This window comes from Rana temporaria, chromosome 4 (assembly GCF_905171775.1).
Source record: "Rana temporaria chromosome 4, aRanTem1.1, whole genome shotgun sequence".
NCBI classification, from domain to species: Eukaryota; Metazoa; Chordata; class Amphibia; order Anura; family Ranidae; genus Rana; species Rana temporaria.
This window is the reverse complement of record NC_053492.1, coordinates 170,734,090-170,759,157: the sequence shown is the minus strand read 5'-3', so window position 1 is coordinate 170,759,157 and position 25,068 is coordinate 170,734,090. Positions and strand designations below refer to the sequence as shown.

At 43.6% G+C, this 25,068-nt stretch overlaps 1 protein-coding gene across 6 annotated transcripts in view; it reads left to right on the top strand.

Moving 5' to 3' along the window:
* Nucleotides 1-25,068, top strand: part of PLD1 (phospholipase D1) — a 268,255-nt gene that overhangs the window by 53,586 nt on the left and 189,601 nt on the right. For 3 of the 6 annotated variants that reach the window (XM_040349370.1, XM_040349367.1, XM_040349369.1), the window contains exon 2: nucleotides 22,572-22,647. The gene's annotated coding sequence lies outside the window, so the exon portion shown is untranslated. Of the gene's footprint in view, nucleotides 1-16,582; nucleotides 16,730-22,571; nucleotides 22,648-24,312; nucleotides 24,334-25,068 lie in introns of those variants that run through there. The other 3 variants (XM_040349371.1, XM_040349372.1, XM_040349373.1) reach the window with 3 other exon arrangements.

Genomic DNA, 25,068 nt, shown 5'->3' with positions numbered 1-25,068 from the left:
AGTAATTTTATTGTTCTGTTTATTGCACAAAAAATAAAGACCACAGAGGTGATTAAATAGCACCAAAATAAATAAAGCTGTATTTGTGGGGGAAAAAAGGCTGTGCAATTGTCAGGTAAAGTAACGGTGCCATATTGGAAAAAAATGGCCTGGTCAGGAAGGGGGATAAATCTTCTGGAGCTGAAGTGGTTAAATGCAAGGTGCCTAACCATTGTTGTATAATAATAATATATATATTTTTTTTTAATTAATAAACGTTTTAGGTTTGTTTGTGCACAAGCAGCCAGTCCTGCTGGCTTGCTGCAAGGTGGCCATAATCTCATTGATTGCTAACCTTTTTTGTTAATTTTTAAAAATGCATTAGATGTAGTAAAACTACGAAAAAATACACACCCCCGAGATGCGAAAAGGCAGCAACCAAGTTAGGAATAAGGCAAGGCCCCTTTCACACTAATCAGTTTTTCTTTCTTCCATTTGTGCCTTGCCAAAAGCAGATGAAAAATGTGTTCCAATAAATCCTATGGAGCTCTTTACGCCAGTCAGTTGTGGTTTTAAAAGTCCTGCATGGTGCATGTTTGGTGCGGTAAAACAATGTACCAAAAATGCATCTCCCCATTGTAATAAATGAAAATCTCCTCAAAAATGCCCTTTTTGTGGAGTTGCATGCAGCAAAAACACATATACATTTTTACCACGTTTTGCAATGGAACAGTGTGAAAGCAGTTTTACAGCTGGAAGACAAATAAAAAGCCAGTATTGTTTGATTGTCTGGCTCAAACTGAAAAGCAAGGAATACGTCTACTTTTAACGCACATCCTTTATTTTTCATTATTTTTTACTTGAATAGGCAGCGAGGTCAAACAACTTGCAAGAGATGCCTGCTTTGCTGATAAACAGGAATTTTAGACACAACCTCAAGCCTCAAACCAGGCTTTTCGTATATTCTTTTCTTGCAGGGAGCTTTAGGCAAGAAGAAAGCTAATTTTTCCTATGTAGTCCATTAACAATGAAAATACAGATGTGAAAATTGTCTTTAACTACCAAACAAATATGTAATTCGTTTCAGATAATTTTCAGTTCAAGACAGCACTGCCAAACCCCATATACTGAAATGTCCAGACTATTACTTTTTTCCATTGCAATCAAAGCATAAATACGATTAAACAGCAATGGAGCACTGATGAGCTCATTCCTGTGCTCTCTCTCGCTCTCTCTCTCCTCCAACCGAAAAGCTCTGTTTGTTAAATTCACAACAAATTGTTGGAAGGAACAACAGCATGGTTGCTAATAATCTGACAATACTGTATGCATTATATCTATGCAGCAGGTGGCGCTGTAGTATTATAGTATGTTATCTATGATAGAATGTAATCAGAGAAAGTACCATCCTTATTGTGTTTATATGTAATTGTATGCTCCTTGTTCCTGTTCCATGAAAAGACATGTTCTGATATTCCTCCATAAAAGCAAAGGGTATTGCTGTATTCAAGAAGCTTCCAGCGCATAATTTTAGTACTCTGCACAACACAAATGCATTAGATATTTTTACAAGTCACAATCTAAAATCATGGCAGGCGGTGGGAAAGCTAACAAGGTACATTAGGTGTATAACAAAATTGAATCTGCTGCTTTGCTTGATATACAGTAAGTGGTTGTTTGTCCAACCACTAAACCATTAAATGGGTGGATTCAAGTGTCTGGTTACCCTCTCTGATGTGAACTTTCTATGATGTATGTTTTGGCCATACCAGTGTATCCTCAAATACAAAGAAAAAGAAACCAGTTCAGACTGCAGAAGCCAATGACAATGTAGGAGGTTTTGAAATGTTGTATTGTTTGAATAGATCAGTAGGCAAATTGTAGGGGAAAGCTGGGAAGGTATAACACCAGTACAACACCAGTTTTTTATTTTCTTTGCATGCCCCCCCATCAGATCTACAACGAATGCACTTCCAAGTGCACTTGTAGTGCAAAGTGGATTTGCCTTTAGTAAATAAACCCCATTGTGTTTTTAAAGCAGTTGTATACCCACAAAAAGAAAAAAAAACTGTAAGGTGAAGGCATAATGAGCTAGTATGAACCTTACCTTAGAACGAAGCGTCGGCATTGCATCATAGTCACCGCTGAGGGGATTAAAAAGTAGTCTATCCTAGTGTAAATTTTGTGTGGGGCAGAGTAGAACATGTAGTCACGTTCTCCTGAATGATGCAACCGCCAAACTTCAATCAGTTGGGCTCTATGGATAGAGTTGGCTATCCGTTTCAGGGGGCCCAAGGGAACTGAAGAAGAGCCTGAGGAGGTGCCTACCAAGGGGAGCAGAGGGACACTGAAGTACCCACCGAGGATCAACTGTCCTTCTGTAAATTCCAGAAGCTTTTCTAGGGTATGATTAAGAAAGGCATCTTGGTGTTCATTGGTGGTGTATATAGTTGCCAGGGTCACTTGAATATTGCCTATAAGTCCCTTGAGGAAAACATAGCGTCCTGCGGGGTCCTTGATAGAATCCTGGTATTTCCAGGAAACTTTACTGGACAACAATATGGAGACCCCTTTTGACTTGGCTGTTAGTGGAGTGATAGGTAAGAGGGTAGAATCCATTTTGAAGGATTGGAAGTTTGCAAATTTTAAAGTGAGTCACTTGTATGAAAGCTACACCCGCATGGAATCTCTTTAAATCATTCAGCAGCATGCATCTTTTCTCTGGTATATTGAATCCCTTTGCATTCAGCGACATCACTTTAATGCTGTCCAACCAGCCACCCCCAACGTGATGAAGGGAAGAGGGGGAAGGACAAGAGAGGGTAGGGAGAGGGGGTTGAGTGAGAAAAGAAGGAACAATCAGATACAAGTGAAACTCGAAAAACTGGAATATCGTGCAAAATATCATTTATTTCACTAATGCAACTTAACTGGTTAAGACCCGGACCATTATGCAGGTTAGGGACCCTAACCTTTTTGCGATTCGGCACTGCGTCACTTTAACTGACAATTGCGCGGTCATGCGACGTGGCTCCCAGACAAAATTGGCATCCTTTTTCCCCCCTCACAAATAGAGCTTTCTTTTGGTGGTATTTGATCACCTCTGCGGTTTTTATTTTTGCGCTATAAACAAAAATGGAGCGACCAATTAAAAAAAATATATATATATATATATATTTTTTACTTTTTGCTATAATAAATATCCCCACAAAATATATAAAAAAAAGTTTTTTCCTCAGTTTAGGCTGATACGTATTCTTCTACATATTTTTGGTAAAAAAAAAAACGCAATAAGCGTTTGGTTTGCGCAAAAGTAAAATTTTTTTTTTTTTTTCTTACTGTGAAAATGACAATAGCAGTGATGGGGTTTACCACTAGGGGCGCTGTAGGGGTTAAGTGTTTCTTACTTGAGGGGGGCGTGGCTGTACGTGTGACGTCACCGATCGTCATTCCCTATGACAGGGAACAGACGATCAGTGACAAGCCACAGGGAAGGTTTGTTTACACCAGGGGTGTCCAAACTTTTTTTAAAGAGGGCCAGATTTGATGAAATGAGCATGCTCGAGGGCCGACCATTTTGCCTGACATTCTTTGAATCATTAAAGTTCAGTCTAAGTGTGTTCGTTCGAGCACGAATACAACGCCCAACAAGAATTCTCTTGCCTTTGTGGCTGTGTGTGGTGAAGAGATGAGCTCAGGTGTATTATTTGGATATACCGTATTTATTGGCGTGTAACACGCACCTTCACTTTAAGAGGGAAGTTTCAGGGGAAAAAACTTAAACATTTTTAAATAAACTGTGAAGCAAAATAAGTGTCAGTGCCCATCTGCAGACCCCCAATTGCCGGGAATGTAGCACCCACCATTGCCGGGAATGCACTCACCATTGCTAGGAATGATCAGCAGTGCCCAAGTGTCCATCTGCAGCCAGCTTTTAAATTTTGCCGCCGAGATAGAGCCGGATGTCCTGTGTATTCGGCTCCTTTCGCAGTCCCGCCCCTTGGCCCGGCTTCTATGATGGACATAACGCACGTCCAATGGCGGCACTGGGCTTGACTACGAGTGGAGCTAAGCCTAGCTGAGAACACAGCATACTTGGTTCGGGCTATTTTGGCGGCGCTCGCTCCTCCTCACCCACAAGCAGCAGGGATTGGCGTATAACAGCAATAAAAGTGTGTGTTATACGGTGATGAATACAGTATATCTTTTGAGGCCCCCGGCACTGAGAGGTCGCCGGGGGCCACAAAAGATACATATGTGTAGATAACCAGGTGGGCCGTTCAAAACCGCGCCGCGATTAGCCCGCGGGCCGGACTTTGGACATGCCTGGTTTACACTCGCCTCTCCCCGTTCTTCAGCTCCTGTGACTCGATCGCGGGACACTGGCGGCAATCGCGCTGCGGTCACGGAGCTTCAGAACCGGTCGTGAGCGCGCCACCGATGGTGCGCTCGCGACCCACGGCTGAGTTCTTAAAGGGGACGTACATGTACGCCCTTGTGCCCAGCTGTGCCCCCAAATCCACAATCGCAGGAAATTGGAATTTTACATGCAATCAATAAAACAAGGATTGTACATAGAACAATACCGGACCTCCTGAAAAGTAGAAGCATGCATATGTACTCAGTACTTGTTTGGGCCCCTTTTGCTGCAATTACTGCCTCAATGTGGCGTGGCATGGAAGCTATTAGCCTGTGGCACTGCTAGGATGTTATGGAAGACCAGGATGCTTCAATAGCGGCCTTCAGCTCTTCTGCATTGTTCGGTCTCGAATCATCTTTCTCTTTGCAACGCCCCATAGATTCTCTATTGGGTTCAGGTCAGGCGAGTTTGCTGGCCAATCAAGCACAGTAATACCACGGTCATTGAACTAGGTTTTGGTGTTTTGTGGGTAGGAGCCACGTCCTGCTGGAAAATGAAGTCGGCATCCCCATAGAGCTCGTCTGCGGAAGGAAGTATGAAGTTCTCCAAAATCTCCTGGTAGACGGCTGTGTTGACCCTGGGCTTAGTGAAGCACAGTGGACCCACTCCAGCAGATGACACGGCTCCCCAAATCAACACAGACTGTGAAAACTTCACACTGGACTTCAAGCATCTTGCAGTGTGTGCCTCTCCATTCTTCCTCCATACTCTGGGTCCTTGGTTTCCAAATGAGATGCAGAGTTTGCTCTCATCAGTAAAGAGGACTTTAAACCACTGAGCAACAGATCAGGTGTGTTTTTTCTATAGCCCAGGTAAGACGCTTCTGACGTTGCTTGTTCAGGAGTGGCTTGACAAGAGGAATACGACATTTGAAGCCCATGTCCAGGATCCGTCTGTGTGTGGTGGCTCTTGATGCTCTGACTACAGCCTCAGTCCACTCCTTGTTAAAGTCCCCAACACTTTTGAATGGCCTTTTCCTGACAATCCTCTCCAGGCTGCGGGCATCCCTGTTGCTTGTGCACCTTTTTCTTGTGATTGTGATTCCTACTGAACCAGACTGAGAGACCATTTAAAGGCTCAGGAACCTTTTGCAGGTGTTATGGCTTAATTAGCTGATTAGAGTGGAACACTTTGAGCGGAGAATATTGCACCTTTTCACAATATTCAAATTTTCTGAGATTGTAGATTTGGGGTTTTCATGAGCTGCTATTAGAAGAGTTAAGCGTTTTGCCTGTGAGTGTTTTTTTTTTTTTTGCCAAAATAACTGGAGTTTTTAAGCCCAGTGTGCTTGGACCCTGAATGGTATATTTAGCCGTCCAAAAGGGAAAAAACAGAAAGAAGATCATGGTTAGGCCTTACAATTTTTCATTGCATGTGTTTAAAACCAAACAGTTGCTCGAGTTCAAATGAAACTCTGATGGCAGACAAATGGACTATCATTGTTGCTTATGAAAGATATGTCTGTAGCTGGACTTCAGTATACACTGAAGATGTATCCGGTGTGGAATGTTTGTGTAGGGCCAAATAGCTCGGTAGAGCTGGGCACTCAGCAAAAGTGGCTGTAAACCTGACATGAAAATTTAACAAATTGTGTTTTTCATAGTGTGTAGTTGTCTCAGTCCAAAGCACAGAGTGCGATTTCTCTCTGCCGCCTTGTCCCACTGCTATCTTCATGGGGACTTCTGACAGGTTTTCTCAACTCCAAGAGAGAGAAAGGGAAATGGGTGAGGGAGCTTCAGCACACAGCCTGTGAGTGCCCGTCTCAGTTGTGCTTTGTTTACTGCGGGGAGGGAGGTACGACTCTTCCATCCAATCGGAGCTCAGATTACACTGAACTCTGTGCTCTAGCTCTCCAGTGGGTGGGTGACACCAGATCCCTGCCCCCTGTTGCTGAGACAAAACAATCCTTTGATCTGTGTGTGTTGCAAGACTGTCAAACGGAGGGCTACCTAATAAACATGTACAACTATGCAGATTTTATTAATCTGTGTATCACCTGAGGCTAGTCCATACACTGGGTATATGTCTGGGTTTACAACCACTTTGACTACACAGGATCAAAATAAAACATTTACCGTATTATGGTATATATTTACACCAACAATTACCACCAAAATGTTTTATATTGTGACCAACACTGGTAAGTACAGTTACAGTATGTTCAATGTGGACATCGGATACTCCTCCACTGATATAGTATAGAATGCCTGCAATCTGTCTCTTGTTTCTCCCACAACTCTTTGTAAGAACATGATTAGTCTTCCAGTAATCTACAGATGGAAATGCTTGCAATTCTGTCTTTCTGCAATTGCCTTATCAATGTTTAGGGAGGGCTAAGCCAGTAATTTAGTGTAAACACTTTAAATACACATGCTTAGCGGATGACTGCAATCTGTATATTAAATGTAGTCATTGTGGTTACTTGTATATTGCAACTCCCTTGAGCAGAAAGCAGTTTACATTGAATGCATATGCTGTATACAGCTAGAGCAATCCGTGAAATGGTTATAACCCACTGTAGTTAGAGAGGTTTTACTAAATTAAATATTTTTTTTACATGTTTGCAAACCAGCAGTTGTCCTGCTATTTATACCCCTATGAATTGGCTACGTAACGTGAGCCACCTAAAGGCTCCAAGGCTTTTTCTTGTGACATATTATGGCCACAGAAACCTTTTGAAAGTAAACTGGACTGAGTTGAGCTGAGAAAAAAAAATGAGCAGCTTGGATCACAGTAGTAGCCTTGGAAATGCATAGTGCATAAAAGGCTGTGTGCTCAATTGGCTGCATTTCCAGCCATGGGTTCTTCTGTTGGCACCACCCATTTTGACAAAAAAAGTATATTAAATTGACATGGCAAATGAACTGGGTGAAACATTTTCAGCTGAATAGTGACACTGCGCTTTGACACATAGGCTAATGTAAAGGGGCGTTTAGAGGCAGAAAAAAAAAAGCCAGATGCCCTAAAAGCAGCATTTTTAACGCTCGGTGTGCATGAGGCATAAAGCCCCATGGGACACACTACTTTTTTTTTCCGTTCAACGAAAAGAAAAACTAACAGCTGCAGTCAGAGCTGCGGTACTAACAATCTGATGTCGGTACAACAATCTCCCACTGATCTATTGTATTCTGACATGGGGATAGCCCATCCTTCAGAACACTCTGGTCAGTGCTCTCAACCATTGACTGAGACTGATGATCGGGAGCTAGTCGGATGCTGGTTTTCCAGCAGGCACGTCCGGCTGTCATACACATGGGCCGAATGTCGGACAGTTTTTATTGAACCAGCCAATGTCAGCCGACATTCGGCCAATGTGTACTAGGCTTTAATCCTCTTCACGCCACTGCAATATGGGTGCAGTGGGTTTTGAAAAGTCCACCAAAAACACCACTTTCCATTGACATGAATGGAAATCATAGTAGAAATGCACCGCTTTTGGACATTGCCACCAAGCATCACAAAGATGCTTACTTCTGAACAGGCTTGACAACATAGATTAGGAAAGCTAGCGATCTTTGAAATTTATTGTGGCATTAAATAGAACTTGCACAAATGTTTATATACACTTTATTTGAGGTTAATATCAACTTTTTATTTTTGAACGCGATTTCAGAGACAGTGCATTTTGATGGAGATCATCTTTAAAGATTATTGTGGTATTTCAATATATATTCTATAGAGCGGGTTAAAATGGTTATAGTTACAGGTAACAGAATAAAGTCATAAGTCAGTAGAGAAACCACAATTGGCAACAGTGTATCATAAGCAAATCCTACTGTGATCATTCAACAATTATGTGCAAATCGCATCCCGCTATTTTGTCTAGCTAATATACATACAGTATTTCACCCCTCACATTTTTGTCAGTATTTTATTATATCTTTTCATGTGACAACACTGAAGAAATTACTTTGCTACAACATAGTATGTAGTAAAGTAAAGTAGTATGTGTACAGCTTGTATAACAGTGTAAATTTGCCGTCCCCTCGAAATGACTCAACACACAGCCATTAACCGCTTGCTGACCGTCGTTCCCTTAATCGTAATTACGGGCACGCCCGGTGCACAGCGAGGGTGCTGTTGCTCATGACCGGCGGTCGCGATGACTGCTGGCCATGGGCAATCGCGGGCACGAGCGGCAGAACAGGGATGTGTGTGTGTGTGTGTGTGTGTGTGTATAAACGCGCACATCCCTGTTCTGACAGGAGAGGAGATACAGATCGTGAATTCCTGCAAGCTGGGAACCACGATCTGTCATCTCCTATAGCGAGTCCCCTCACTCCACATTTGGAACACACATTAGGGAACACGGTTAACCCCTTGTTCGCCCCTAGTGTTAACCCCTTCCCTGCCAGTAAAATTTACACAGTAATCGGTGCATTTTTATAGCACTAATCGCTGTATAGATGCCAATGGTCTCAGAAGAAAGTCTGTTCTATAGATGATGCACAAGAAAGCCCACACAGTTTCATGAAGACAAGTGGACTAAGGACATGGATTAATGGAACCATGTCCTGTGGTCTGATGAGTCCAAGATGAACCTTTTTAGTTCACATGCTGCCACGTGTGTGGTAGCAACCAGGTGAGGAGTACAGTCAAGCATGGTGGTGGGAGTGTCATGGTCTGGGGCTGCATGAGTGCTGCTGGCACTGGGGGTCTACAGTTTAGTGAGGGAACCATGAATGCCAACATGTTCTGTGACATACTGAAGCAGAGCATGATCCCCCTCCCTTCGGAGACTGGGCCGCAGGGCAGCATTCCAAGACTGGGCCGCAGGGCAGCATTCCAAGACTGGGCCGCAGGGCAGCATTCCAAGACTGGGCCGCAGGGCAGTATTCCAACATAACGAGCCCAAACACACCTCCAAGACGACCACTGCCTTGCTAAAGAAGCTGAGGGTGAAGGTGATTGGCTGACCAAGCATGTCTCCAGACCTAAACCCTATTGAGCATCTGTGGGGCATCCTCAAACGGAAGGTGGAGGAGTGCAAGGTCTCGGACATCCACCAGCTCTGTGATGTTGTCATGGAGGAGTGAAAGAGGACTCCAGTGGCAATCTGTGAAGCTCTGGTGAACTCCATGCCCAAGAGGGTTACGGCAGTGCTGGAAAATAATGGTGGCCACGCAAAATATTGACACTTCGGGCCCAATTTAGACATTTTCACTTAGGGGTGTACTCACTTTGTAGCCAGCGGTTTAGACATTAATGGCTGTATGTTGAGTTATTTTGAGGGGACAGCTAATTTACACTGTTATACAAGCTGTACTCTCACTATTTTACACTGTAGCAAAGTGTAATTTCTTCAGTGTACTCACTTTTGTGAGGTACTGTATGTACATACATACATTTTAGCTAAGTATGTATGTCAGCAGCTCTGTATGATAAAATAATTGACCTTTGTCATGCTGACTAAAATTCCTTTGCCAACCTCACACCATGGTATTTTTATAAATACAATATATTAAAGCGGGGGTTCACCCTATTAAAAAAATAATTTTTTTTTTTATTATACCATTACATTCGGCATCGTAGCGCGAGCTACAGTATGCCGGTCTTACATTTTTTATCCCCGTACTCACTGTGCTATGGATCATTGAAGATTCCGGGGAATGGGCGTTCCTATGGTGAGAGAAGGTGATTGACGGCCGGCCCTGGCACGTCACGCTCCTCCGGAAATAGCCGAAATAGGCTTGGCTCTTCACGGCGCCTGCGCATAGCCTGTGCGCAGGCGCCGTGAAGAGCCGAGACCTACTCCGGCTGTCTTCGGGGAGCGTGACGTGCCAGAGCCGGCGGTCAATCATCCTCCCTCTCCATAGGCACGCCCATTCCCCGCGGGAGTCGGAATCTTCAATGATCCATAGCACAGTGAGTACGGGGATTAAAAATTTAAGACCGGCATACCGTAGCTCGCGCTACGATGCCGAATGTAATGGTATAATGATGTTAAGGAGGGTGAACCACCGCTTTAAGGAAGAATTCAGTAAACAAAATTCGTTTTGTTTTAATAATCCATCCTATATGAGGTTCTCACTGTGCTACTTTAACTGGCAATTACGTGGTCATGCAGTGGTCAGTGAGGGAGTAGGACGCTTCCCGACGAGTCTGCTCTCTCCAGGGACCAGACAGATAGCCAGCTAGACACTGCAGACAGGCAGGCTCCTACAATCTTTGCTGCATGAATCAACTTGCAGCCCATAGGACCGGTTCCTTCCTTCCCTTCGTGGGCCCCTCTCTTCAGGTAAGACCCTGTCTTTCAGGGCCATCTTTCCACCCCCAGGAATCGCTAGTGACCGTCCTTTTCAGGACAGCCACTCCAGCGATCCAAATTGCGGCTCTCTTAGAGCCGCATGCACCCCAATCAGTCACCCATAATCACCCCGGCCACCCGCCGCGCATAGCAGCGCTTTTTTCTGGCGATCTGCGGCTCTTTCCCGCATCCGCGCCAGACCAGGCCTTATTCGCGGCCGCCGCAATTAGGAAAGACCGCGGCTTCAGCCGCGGCCTAGCGGTGCGCCGCAAAAAGGAGCACTGACAGCCTGGAAATTTTCCTGGAATTGTCAGGGATCATCCCCCTATCCCTGGAGGATCCCATCCTCCCCTGGATTAACAACCAGCTCATACCCACCAAGCCAAACAGCCCCCAAACCTGAGGCCTGTGGCCCGGTCGGCGGCCATCTTGGTACTCCTCAGCTACAGTGACACCCTTCTTCCCCCCCTTCCCCCCATTCCAAACAGTACTTGATCCAGGGTTTCGTCCGATCGCCTTTCAGGGATCAGGAAGGAATTTTTTTCCCTGCGGCAGCAAATTGGCTTAGCACTGCCAGGGTTTTTTTGCCTTCCTCTGGACCAAGGCCAAGCGAGAGGATTCAGCGAATCTTCCCTCTATTGCAATTAATCCCCCCCCCCCCGGTGACTGGCAACAATGGTTAAACTGCGATACTCTGCAGAAACGATTTGGGGTCTGAGACAATTCGCAACAGTATTACCAGCCGTCACCAAAAAGGCCTTAAAAATAGACCAACTTTTGAGATTCGATCAACGATCGACCATCAAAAATTTCAACCATTTAACCCAGCTCAAGCAGATATCATGTGCTTTGATCAACACAAGATCGGCAGTAAAACACCGATCAGAAATCCACGATTTCTTACTACAAAACGATCTAGACTGCCTCTTTATCACAGAAAGCTGGCTTTCAGACGACTGCAACACCATTCTTGGAGAATTGGTGCCAGAAAATTATCGAATTATAACGGAAAACAGAATAGGGCAAAGAGGAGGAGGCCTGGCGGTGATCCATAAGTTTCATATTGCAATCACTAAGCCGGTCCTTCAAAATCCTCTTCCATTTATGGAAACCCTTACTCTTCAACTTCAAACTAACCCCCAGGAGACTGTTCACATTCTCCTCTGCTATAGGCCACCTGGGCCAAAATCGCAGCTTCTACCATCATTAACGGAGTTCATATCCACTTATACCCTTAACAGCAAACATCTTTTGCTGCTCGGGGACTTCAATCTGTGGGCCAACTCCTCACAGGATCCCATTGCGGATGCCTGCATCGATCACCTGGAAGGATTAGGACTACAGCAACTTATATGCGGTCCCACGCATGCTTCAGGTCACACACTCGACCTAATTTTCAGACAAAATCTGAAAATAAACATTTTGGGAAATGAACCTTTGCCATGGACAGACCACCATGCAATTAGTTTCATAATTTCCAAAATTCCATCAGTTATAAAAGCACCCAAGCCGGTGACAATACACTGGGCTAGATCTCAGAAGAAGCTCCATTCGGAACTCTTCAAATCTACCTTGGGAATCCGAATCGAAACTATTCATCCTCAGTTGACAGCCTCAGATACACTGGATGCCATAAATGCAGCTCTGCTACAATCAGCCGACTTAGTAGCACCGAAACGCAAAGTCCGCATCCGGAAAAAAAAGTCCGGCTGGTTCAACAACCAGCTGTCCCTACTGAAGCAAGAGCGCAGAAGGGCGGAAGCCGCCTGGAAAAGAAGCCCTTCAGAAGATCACCTCATCATCTACAAGGCAATAACAACACAATATCATAAAGAAATCTTCAAAGCAAAGAAACATCATTTTTCTATGACGATTAACAGCGCCATGAACCGCCCCCGAGAACTATTCAAGATGGTCACCCAGACCATGAATCCGGGATGTCTTGAAGTCCCCAATTTAGACACCCAAGAGTTCTGTAATGAACTATCGGATTTCTTCATCGACAAAATCGAAAGAATCCGGGTAAGTATTCTGCAAAATAATACCCCCCTCAGCCCCCTCTTCAATCAACTACAAAACACCAACAGAAACCTTCTACAATCAACTAAGTTCACTCTGGAACCCATCTCCATCGATACCACCAAAAATATCATTGGTGCGTTGCGGAACAGCACAGCACCCAATGACATCATTCCCACCAAGCTGCTGAAGGAATGCGCCGACATTCTGGCGCCTCCCATCACACAGCTTATAAATCAGTCATTTAAGGAAGGCATAGTGCCATCCCTGCTGAAAGAGGGCACAATTCAGCCCATCCTGAAAAAACCTAACTTGGATCCCAAGGACCCAACTCACCGCCGCCCCATAACAGGCCTAAATATTCTCTCCAAGATAATGGAGAAAATAGTGGTACAACAGCTGCAACAGCATCTGGATACCCACAATCTACTCGATCCATTTCAATCAGGTTTCCGTCCCGGACACGGGACAGAAACGGCCTTACTCAAAATATGGGACGATGCCCTCGAGGCCGCAGACGAGGGAGAATCCTGTCTCCTGGTTCTGCTGGACCTAAGCGCAGCCTTTGACACAGTAGACCACAAAATGTTACTGATGCGACTGGCCGAGGTAGCCAGAATCGCAGAAGGTGATTTACCATGGTTTTCCTCCTTTCTTGAAAACCGTTCACAAACAGTGAAACTGGGATCTTTCACGTCGGAAAAACGCACTGTGCCATGTGGAGTCCCCCAAGGATCCCCCCTGTCACCGGTACTGTTCAACATCTATCTTCGCCCTCTCTTTGATATTATCAGTAGCCAAGAACTACTTTATCACTCTTATGCAGACGATACGCAATTGTATTTTCGCATCTGCAACAAAAAGGATCATCATCTCAGTTTAGAGAAATGTCTCTCTTCGATAGAAAACTGGATGACTAAGAGTTATCTTAAACTCAACAGTTCCAAAACAGAACTTCTTATGTTTCACGCCAGCCGCAAGAGTCAACTGGCAACAACCTGGACACCGCCGCCCATTCTGGGCCAAAGCATCACCCCTAGCTCCAAAGTCAAAAGTCTAGGAGTCATTTTTGACACCTTCATGACAATGGACGCACAAATAGGGTCAGTAGTCAGCGGATCGCACCATTTGTTGCGCCTACTACGCAGACTCATTCCATTTATTCCCAAAGAAGACGTAGCAGTCGTGGTGGGAACAATCGTGAATTCCAGACTGGACTATGCAAATGCCCTTTACCTCGGGCTCCCAAAGTACCAAATCGCTCGTCTGCAAGTCGTACAGAATACGGCCGCCAGACTGGTGACTGGGAAAAGGACATGGGAATCAATCTCACCTTCGCTGAGAACCCTTCACTGGCTGCCAGTAAAAGACAGAATTGCATTTAAAGCACTCTGCCTGACACATAAGTGCATCCATGGGAAGGCGCCGCAATATCTTTGCGACAAGATAGAACCTCACAATTCTAATCGCGTTCTGCGATCCAGCGACCAAAATCTGGTCAAGGTGCCAAAAACCAAATACAAGTCCAAAGGAGAAAGAAGGTTTGCTTTTCAAGGTCCGAGACTATGGAACGCTTTACCAACCAGCGTTCGGTTGGAGGAAAACCACCTGACTTTCAGAAGACAGATTAAAACTCTGCTCTTTTGATGTCATGAGACACGAAACATCAAGCGCCCAGAGGCGATTCAGTTCGCATGTGCCGCGCTATATAAGTTTTTCATTCATTCATTCATTCATTCATTCATTCATGCAACACTCAACACAAATGAAATTCATTTCATTTTTTTTACACATAGATTTTTCTTTTGGTGGTATTTAATTCCCACAGGGTTTTTTTATTTTATTTATTTATTATATACACTGTTTAAAAAAATGAAAGGAACACCTTTTAATCAGAGTCTAGCATCAAGTCAATTAAACTCCTGGGATTTTGACCTGGTCAGTTAAGTATCAGAGGGAGTTGTTAATACGTTTCAGCTATTTTGGAGTTGATGAAATTAACAGGTGCAACAATGAGGCGACCTCCAAAACAGGAATGGTTTTACAGGTGGAGGCCAATGACATTACATTTTTTTTCCCTACTCTTTTTTTTCACTAGTTTTGCATTTGGCTAGGGTCAGTGTAACTACTGGTAGCATGAGGCTATACCTGGAACCTATAGAGGTTGCACAGGCAGTCCAACTCCCCCAGGACATCAATATGTGCTATTGCGAGAAGGTTTTGCTGTGTCTCCCAGCACAGTCTCCAGAGCATGGAGGAGATTCCAGGAGACAGGTAGTTACTCTAGGAGAGCTGGACAGGGTCATAGAAGGTCCTTAACCCATCAGCAGGACCAGTATATGCTCCTTTTGTGCAAGGAGGAACAGGATGAGCACTGCCAGAGCCCTACAAAATAACCTCCAGCAGGCCACTGGTGTGACTGTCTCTGACCAAACAATCAGAAACTTCATGAGGGTGGCCTGAGAGCACCCATCATGTACAGGTACCCTCATAAAGTCTCTTTATTTTTACTAGTGAATGACTATCTTCTCTGCAGTTAAATTTACACCTATGAACTTAGTAAGGTACTGGTCTCCCCTCTACTGCAGTATACTCCAATTTAGATACTCCCCTTCCCAGCAGATGCAGCCAGGGTCCACACCGCTATCTTTCCATCTGATGTCATTGGAAGCCCGGCTGCCTCTTCTGGGCTTAGGCTGTCCCTGCCCATGCAGCTGGAAAATGTAATGTGCAGATCCCAGGAAGCTGTGGGACCAACACCTAGGCACAGATGGCAAGAATGGTGGTCCATTTCCGATTGCAGAGGATGGGGGGGTTCAGGGAGGAAAACTCTTTTGGGACTGCAGGTCCTTCTTAAAGGGTATGTTCACTTTTTTTTTTTTTTTTTACAGGTAAAAAAAATCTGCAACTTTTATTTTATTTTATTCTTTTTTTGAGCTTGTAAAGCATTGCACCAGCAATCATTAGATTGCAGTTGCCATGCAGGTTTCCAGCAGATCTGCCAGTGTGTCTGCTTGCCAGTACATCCCGTATGAGTAAGGCAGCAATCTGACAGAAGCATGAATGAACTACCACAGGCTGCCAGACCTGCAGTTGTCAATCGGTGACGCAGACGGAGCCCTGCTCGACCACGTGTGTGAGTGTGTTTTTTTTTTTTTCAAAATACTGTGACAGCAGGGAGGAATAACAACCCCGCTATCTGTCACAGCAGGGATCAGTGGGAGGTGCGGGGGCCGGTCTGTTTGTTACATGTTATATCCTGAATTTGGGTGTAATATGTTAAGAAAGGTGTCCTTTAAGGACATGTATGCCAAACGTGCATATAAAATTGTGCCATATTTCTAAAAACTTTCCCATCCTGTTATTTAAATCCTTATTGTTCTTAAGTTGTAAAGGGTGATTCATAAATGTTAAGAAAAATTTGAGCATGAATTTTATTTTGTTTTTATGTGCCATTTTCCGCATTTAAAAAAATAAAGTGTAAATTCTGGAGAACAATTGTGGGGCTCATTCTTGTACATGTTTTGTAAGCTGGTTTTACATCAGGTCACATTGATCACAGCCCAGCCTTTCCACTAGGTGTCTCCACTGGAGTTGTACTAAATAAAACATTGAGGAACTTGGTCATGAAGCAATTTTTCCTGTGCTGAACACAGACCAACAGCTCAGTTGGCTCATAAGTGAGGATGTATTGACACACACTGCACCAAGTGACTCAGCCAGTTTAACTGACATAATCACAGTGCTGATGACATGAAATCCGGTATTATGTCAGTCCGTTTGCTTGTAAGCAATTTAGAAAAAGGAGGACTATGTTATTTGAGTCAAGGGAATAGGAAAGGTATAAATAACTAAATGTAAAACAAAGCTAAAGCAACAAAACACACTAGACTTTTTAACTAAACCAGTTGGATTGTGTATATTTCACTTTACTCCAATGGTGGACTGTCACTCGGCGGTGTCATGTCCAATGCAGGGCTATTGACCCTACTATGATTTAATGTCGGGAATCTAGACCACTGGAGAGTGGGGAAGAAGCTGCGGGGAGAGGAACCTTCAATTGGGTAAGTAAATCCTTATTTCCCTTTTCAATTAACCCTTGCAGTGCAGACACGGCCCCCCTGCAAAAAATATATTTTTTTTTACTTGCCCCGAGTTGGGCTTTAATGCCTGCATCCAAATTTTGGCGTGTGTTAGTAAAACTGTACATATGTTTGCAACTACTTAGTGTATCAAGGTGAATTATACCTTTTTTTTTTTTTTTTTTTAGAATGGTTGCTCTTCATTTGGCAGTAATTGGTAATGCATATCTTCTATTTATTATCATTATTTCACTACTGACTTTATCAGATCTAGCAGCCTCATGGGCAGTGTAAACTCCTCCACCCCTTGCATGTTTAAGAAGAAATGCCATAAAATACAATTAGTATATGGTGGCACAAACATATAAAATAAACCATGCAGTACAATGCAAATCCACTAATATATATGGTCCATAATGAGGATATGGTGGGCAGGATATACAGTGAGAGAAAATATATTTGATCCTCTGCTGATTTTGTACTTTTGCCCACTGACAAAAAAATGATCAGTCTGTAATTGTAATGGTAGGTTTAGTTTAACAGTGAGAAACAGAATAACCACACAAAAATCCATAAAAAAAAAGTTAGTTAGAAGTTGATTTGCATTTTAATGAGCGAAATAAGTATTTGACCCCTTCACAAAATATGATTTAACCTCCCTGGCTTTATGATTGTCAGATTTTAGGTGCTGAAAGCGGTACCATTATTTTGCATGGAAATTTGGCGTTTTATATTGTAACTCACTTAAATCTGTCCAAATAAGAGTTTAGTAGACCTCCTGGGCATGATAAAGTTTGAAACACAAAATTATAATATAACTATAATTATAACAAATAATATAATAATATGAATACAAATGTATCGATGTAATCAAATCAAAAACACTGAAATTTGCTCAGTTGCAGAATTGTCGCTGTCATTACTTTCAGTGTCTGAAGACGAATTTCCCCACAAATCGCTATCGCTCAATTCTGCAAGTGATTCTAATTTTTTATCGCTGTTTTCTAGCTGGTCTAAAACCACTTTTGACATGGATACTTTTTGGTTGCCATGGACAATCTACAGTTTCCAGGCAGAAAAAATTGTATTTATAATATAAAAGTGCATGCAGGTCACTGGGCAGACCACTAGGGACAAAGGGGATGGCTAATTATTTTATACACTACTATAATCTGTAAGATTACAGTATACTGTATGTATTGTGTGATATTTTTTTTTTAATTTGGCGCCGATCTCCGCCCCCGTGCGTCGCAGGGAAGGGAGCTCTGTGCCACTCGGGCACTGTGTGAATTGAGCGAGGAGACAGCTCGCTCACACAGCGGGGAGATATTGCAGGATACAGGGACAAGGTAAGTATCTTTCCCTCGATCCTGCATTGCGATCGCGAGTTTGGTTCAGGTATACCGCTAATGGTACTGAAATTCCACCCCGAGCCAGACTCGGGAATACCGCTAGGCAGGTTAACAATTGCAAAGGTCAGATGTTTTTTGTAGTTGGCCACCAGGTTTGCACACATCTCAGGAGGGATTATGTCCCTCTCCTTTTCACAAATCCTCTCCAAGTCATTAAGGTTTTGAAGCTTAAACCGCCTGTGAAAACGTCTTTGCGAACCCGGGTCTTGCCCCAGGGAACATGTATAAATGGAAAAAAAGTTTTAAAAACTGTCGTTTTTTCAGGACTCATCAAAAACGTCAGTTTTTAAAACTTTTTTTTTATTCCATTGATACATGTTCCCTCAGGCAAGACCTGGGTTCTCAAAGACGTTTTCACAGGCATACTATAGACACCCAGCAGGTACAATATTTAAAGGAATTTTTCATTTTTTATTTTTTATTTAAGCATTATTAAAATCACTGCTCCTGAATCTTTAGGTGCAAACTACAGAGCACACGGTCAGTACACACCAAGTAGCTTTAGGTGCAAACTACAGAGGACACAGGCAATAAACCACGTAAGAATACTGCAGCTAGCACAATCGCCTGCCTGCCAGTAAATTAGAAGGAACTGATCTAGCTAAACTATACAGTGTATAAATATATGTACAACACCTGAGATGCATATATATCTTCTACACACTGTAACATTAACTGACTAGCCTGCCTGCCTGCTCTATCTACCTGCAAAAAATGACTCTCTCTCTCTCTCTCTCTCTCTCTCTCTCTCTCTCTCTCTCTCTCTCTCTCTCTCTCTCTCTCTCTCTCTCTCTCTCTCTCTCTCTCTCTCTCTCTCTCTCTCTCTCTCTCTCTCTCTCTCTCTCTCTCTCTCTCTCTCTCTCTCTCTCTCTCTCTCTCTCTCTCTCTCTCTCTCTCTCTCTCTCTCTCTCTCTCTCTCTCTCTCTCTCTCTCTCTCTCTCTCTCTCTCTCTCTCCTCTCTTAACCACCACGACACAAGGCCGACCTGCAGACGGCCTTTTATAGTGTGGGGCGTGTACTAAACCCCATTAGCCATAATTGGCCAAAGCCACCCTGGCTTTGGCCAATTATGGCTCTCCATTTTTTGGAAGCTGTGATTAGCCAAGCATGCGGATCATAGTGCATGCTTGGCCAATCATCAGCCAGCGATGCCGCAGTGAATTATGGTCTGTGAAACGTAACTCGAATTTGGCGCGAATGACCCGTTTTGTTCGTATTTCGACAAACGATCGAACATGAGTTCGACTCGAATACAAAGCCCATCCCTAAATGTAACTGAACAATCACTGAGGTCAGGTGACTGAGATGGCCACTCCAGAACCTTCACTTTATTCTGCTGTAGACCATGACCGGTCGACTTGGCCTTGTGTTTTGAACAATGAAGTCGTCCCATGCGCAGGTTCCTGACTGATGAATGCAAATGTTCCTCCAGTATTTTTTGAGGGCTCATTCACAAATACAGTAGACACTGCTACTCCTCTGACAAGCAATCCAAGTGTGTTTCACAGGTGGGGGGGAGTAGATACAGTGAGGGCAAAGGTCGGGGGGAGTAGATACAGTGAGGGCAAAAAGTATTTGACCCCCTGCTGATGTTGTACACTTACCCACTGACAAATGATCAGTCCTATCATTTTAATGGTAGTTTTTTTGTTTGTTTTTTTAACCACTTAAGACCCGGACCATTACGCAGGTAAAGGACCTGGGCAGTTTTTGTGATTCGGCACTGCGTCGCTTTAACGGACAATTGCGTGGTCGTGCGATGTGGCTCCCAAACAAAATTGGCGTCCTTTTTTTCCCACAAATAGAGCTTTCTTTTGGTGGTATTTGATCACCTCTGCGGTTTTAATTTTTTGCGCTATAAACAAAAATCAATATTTTTTACTTGTTGCTATAATAAGTATAAATATCCTCAAAAAAGATATTAAAAAAACTTTTTTTTTTTCTCAGTTTAGGCCGTAAAATGCGTAAAATGTATAACGTTTACAAAATAGGGGATAGTTTTATTGCATTTTTATTAATCTTTTTTTTTTTTTTTTTACTACTAATGGCGGCGATCAGCGATTTTTATTTTTTTATTTATTTATTTATTTTTTCCGTCACTGCGGCATTATGGCGGGTACATCGGACAATTTTGACACATTTTTAGGACCATTGTCATGTCCGCAGCAAAAAATGCTATAAAAATGCATTGTTTACCGTGAAAATGACTATTGCAGTTTGGGAGTTAACCACTAGGGGGCGCTGAAGGGGTAAAGTGTGACCTCATATGTGTTTCTAACTGTAGGGGGGCGGGGCTGGACGTGTGACGTCATTGATCGCCTTTCCCTATATCAGGGAACAGACAATCAATGACAGCGCCACAGTGAAGAACGGGGAAGCTGTGTTTACACCGCTCTCCCCGTTCTTCAGCTCCGGGGACCAATCACGGGACTTCCGGCGGCGATCGCATCCACGGGTCCCGCGGCTGCGGAGCTTCGGACCGGGTTGCGGGCGCGCGCCGTGAAGCCACGGCTGGGCAGTTAGAGGACGTACAGGTACGTGCTTGTGCCCAGCCGTGCCATTCTGCCGACGTATATGTGCAGGAGGCGGTCCTTAAGTGGTTAACAGCAAGAGACAGAAAAACAACAAAAATATCCAGAAAAACGCATTTAAAAAAGTTTTATAAATTGATTTGCATTTTAATGAGTGAAATAAGCATTTGACCCCTTTGCGAATCAGAGGTCAGATGTTTCTTGTAGTTGGCCACCAGGTTTGCACACATCCAGGAGGGATTTTGTCCCACTCTTCTTTGCAGATCCTCTCCAAGTCATTAAGGTTTTGAGGCTGACCTTTTGGTAACTCAAAACTTCAGCTCCCTTGACATATTTTCTATGAGATTAAGTTCTGGGGACTGGCTAGATAACTACAGGACCTTTTATGTGCTTCTTCTTGAGCCACTCCTTTTGTTGCCTTGACCGTGTGTTTTGAGTCATTGTCATGCTGGATTACCCATCCACGACCCATTTTCAATGCCCTGGCTGAGGGAAGGAGGTTCTCACTCAAGATTTGACGATACATGTGCCCAATCAATCGTCCCTTTGATGCAGTGAAGTTGTCCTGTCCCCTTAGCAGAAAAACACCCCCAAAGCATAATGTTTCCACCTCCATGTTTGATGGGGATGGTGTTCTTGGGGTCATAGGCAACATTCCTCCTCCAAACACCACAAATTGAGTTGATGCCAAAGAGCTAGATTTTGGTCTCATCTGACCACAACACTTTCACCCAGTTCTCCTCTGAATCATTCAGATGTTAATTGGCAAACTTCAGAAACTAGCAAACTTTGTTGAGAAGGGGGGGAATGCGGGCGCTTCAGGATTTCAGTTATTTACAGCGTAGTGTGTTACCCATTGTTTTCTTGGAGACTATGGTCCCAGCTGCCTTGAGATCATTGAAGAGATTCTCCAGTGTAGTTCTGGACTGATTCCTCACCATTTTCCTGATCATTGAAACTCCACGAGGTGAGATCTTGCATGGAGCCTCAGACAGAGGGACATTTACAGTTATTTTCTTCCATTTGCGAATGATCACACCTATTGTTGTCACCTTCTCACCAAGCTACTTGGCCATGGTCTTGTAACCCATTTAAGCCTTGTGTAGGTCTACAATCTTGTCCCTGACATCCTTGGACAGCTGTTTGGTCTTGGCCATGGTGGTGGAGAGGTTGGTATAACGTCGTTTTTGCTGCGATTTTTGGGCCGCTAGCGTTGCAGTTTTGACCCCCTGCTAGTGGCCGAAAAGGGTTAAGCCCCCAAAAAAACGCAGTTTTGTGATGTTTTGGAGGCGCTGCCCCATTGATGTAGGAGCTGCATATTCACCGCTCTTACAGTCCCTCAAAAATGCGTCTGGCAGGACTTTTTTTTACCGTCTGGCCAGCGCAACACTCCTGTGTAAAAGCCCTCAGGCTTCACACTGGATATAAAATGATACAGCACTGCTGTGTCATGGCATTACGTGGCATACAGAGATGCTGAGAGGAGGAGTTTCAGGAGTTGGAGTCAGTAAGGGAATCGCTGCTTGCAGACAGCAAGGTACCATGGGATGTGTAGTACTTTTAAAATTTAAAAGTAAACAACAGAGGAGAAGCTGCAAAGCAAGCTGGGAATCCAGGAAGTGGTGAAAAGTGATGGCCAGCAGACAGGCACGCAGTACTCGCAACGTGAAAAGAGAGATAGACGTAAGCTTATATTGGTTAACTATTGTTTGCATTGTATTACAATGCTGATGTAAAATGAAAGTATGCTGTCACCATAGTTTAAGTCCCCTTTCTTTCTTTAATAGAACTTTACTGACTAATTTCTTTAGAAGTATAAACCTAATTTTTATTTAGGATATACTGTATAACTAATATAATATATTTATTTTTTTGTCATAGAAGTGTGAAGTGGAGAGGGAGACTATCACCTAGTTCAAGAAGATACATTTTTCTCTGATTCTGATTGTTTGGTAAGGTAAGACATATTGCTGCTTTTACATAATGACAGTTTCTTGTGTTGGGATTCTCAGATGTGAAACATGTCCCATTAGTATTTTAGTGGATACAATTTATTTACAAAAACAATATACAGACGTGTAACAAATAATTGCTTTTTATCATACGGATATCTGAAGTGTGAAATTATATATCTTTCCATCGCTTCTTTCTCTAATTAAACTGTTGTCACACAAGTGAGTCATATCGCAGGTTATCTCATTTATTGCACCCTGAGTTTCACATGAGGTACGGTACATTTAAAAGTGTAAAATCCCACAACAGTTGTCCTAGAATATAAGTTGGCTTCATTTATGTCATGGTTTGTATTGCAGTGAGGTTTCTAAGCTCCTAGAGGACCTCCCTTAATTTTGTGTAGCACTACCCCCACAGGGTCTGCAGATCACTGGTCTCCCTACTCCTGCACAGCCAGACGACAAGCATTTTCCACTTCTATCCAGACACAAGGAACAGTCTTTGAGCTTGGTTTTTGTTGTTAGGGGTAATAACTTGGATGGTGAATAGGAATTGTTTAAAGCGGGGGTTCACCCTATAAACGAAAAAAAAAAAAAGGCGCCGTGAAGAGCCGAGACCTACTCCGGCTGTCTTCGGGGAGAGTGACGTGCCAGGGCCGGCCGTCAATCATCCTCCCTCTCCATAGGCACGCCCATTCCCCGCGGGAGCCGAAATCTTTAATGTACGAGTACACGGTAAGTACGGGGGTAAAAAAATCGGGACAGGCATACTGTAGCTCGCGCTACAATGCCTGTCTCGATGGTAAAATCATGTCAGTGAGGGTGAACTACCGCTTTAAGGAAGATGCCCAGCTTGACTGAAACAATAACCGGTACAACTTCCTCTCTATATACACAATCTTGAACTGTCCTCCTTCCCTGACACTAGGGATGAGTCGAACACCCCCCGGTTTTGTTCGCATCAGAACCTTCGAACGGACCGAACGTTCGCACAAAATTTAGAACCCCATTAAAGTCTATGGGACTCGAGCGTTCGAAATCAAAAGGGCTCATTTTAAAGGCTAATATGCAAGTTATTGCAAGGGTTTGGGGACCCGGGTCCTGCCCCAGGGAACATGTATCAATGCAAATAAACAGTTTTGAAAATTGCCATTTTTTAAGGAGCAGTGATTTTAATGATGCTTAAAGTGAAAAAAAGTGAAATATTCTTTTTAAATATTGTACCTACTGGGAGTCTATAGTATGCCTGTAAAATGGCACGTGTTTCACATGTTTAGAATTGTCCCTGCACAAAATGACATTTCTATAGGAAAAAAGTCATTTGAAACTGCTTGCGGCTTTAATGTAATGTCTGGTCCCGGCAATATGGATGAAAATCATTGATAAAAAATGGCATGGGTCCCCCCCCCCCCCAGGCCATTACTAGCCATTTTGGGTCTTGTATGGATATAAAGGGGAACCCCGCACCCAAATAAAAAAAAAGGAAAGGCGTGGGGCCCCCAGGTCCTATATACTCTGAACAGCAGTATACAGGCTGTGCAAACAAGACAGGGACTGTAGGTTTGTTAAGTAGAATCTGTTTGTAATTTTGAAACTGGTACATTTTTGCAAAGGACACAGTACACTAACTGACAATAATTGCAGATCCTTGCCTGTGGTATTCGTATGAGAACACCAGCAATTGTATTCAGGTAAGCTTTAGTTTCACACTGGCAAAGGACACTAAAACTGAATCCTGGAGGTCCCTGCCTGTATTTGTATGAGAACACCAGCTATTGTATTCAGGTAAGCTTTAGGTGTACACTGTGCAAGGGACACAGTACACTAAGTGAAAATACTGCAGCTAGCACCATCACCTGCCTGCCTGTCAGTATATTATGAAGAGACTACAGGAACGGATCTAGCTAAACTGAATACAGTGTATAAATATATATACAACACCTGGGATGCATTTATATCCTTTACACACTGTAACTGCAGCTAACTGACTTGCCTGCTCTATCTAACTCAAATGAAATCTCTCTCTCCACGCCGGAACGCGCTACATAAGCCACCCTGGCTTTGGCCAATTACGGTTTTCTGTGATTGGCCAATCATCAGCCAGCAATGCACTGCGGTGCCGCAGTGAATTATGGGCCATGACGCGCCACTTGAATTTGGCGCGAACGGCCCATAACGTTCACAATTCGATGAACATACGATGTTCGAGTCGAACATGGGTTTGACTCAAACTCGAAGCTCATCCCTACCGGACACTGACCGTGTCTGACAACAAAATTCAACAGCCTCTTAAGGACTAGGAACTCGGTCCCTTAGAAAGTATCACTTTGTGTAGTAAGCAGCATACAGGAATATTTGGCACTCCACTGTAGACACTGATCCCCACTCTACTGCCTGAGGACTACCAGCCCACCTGGCTGCTCCAA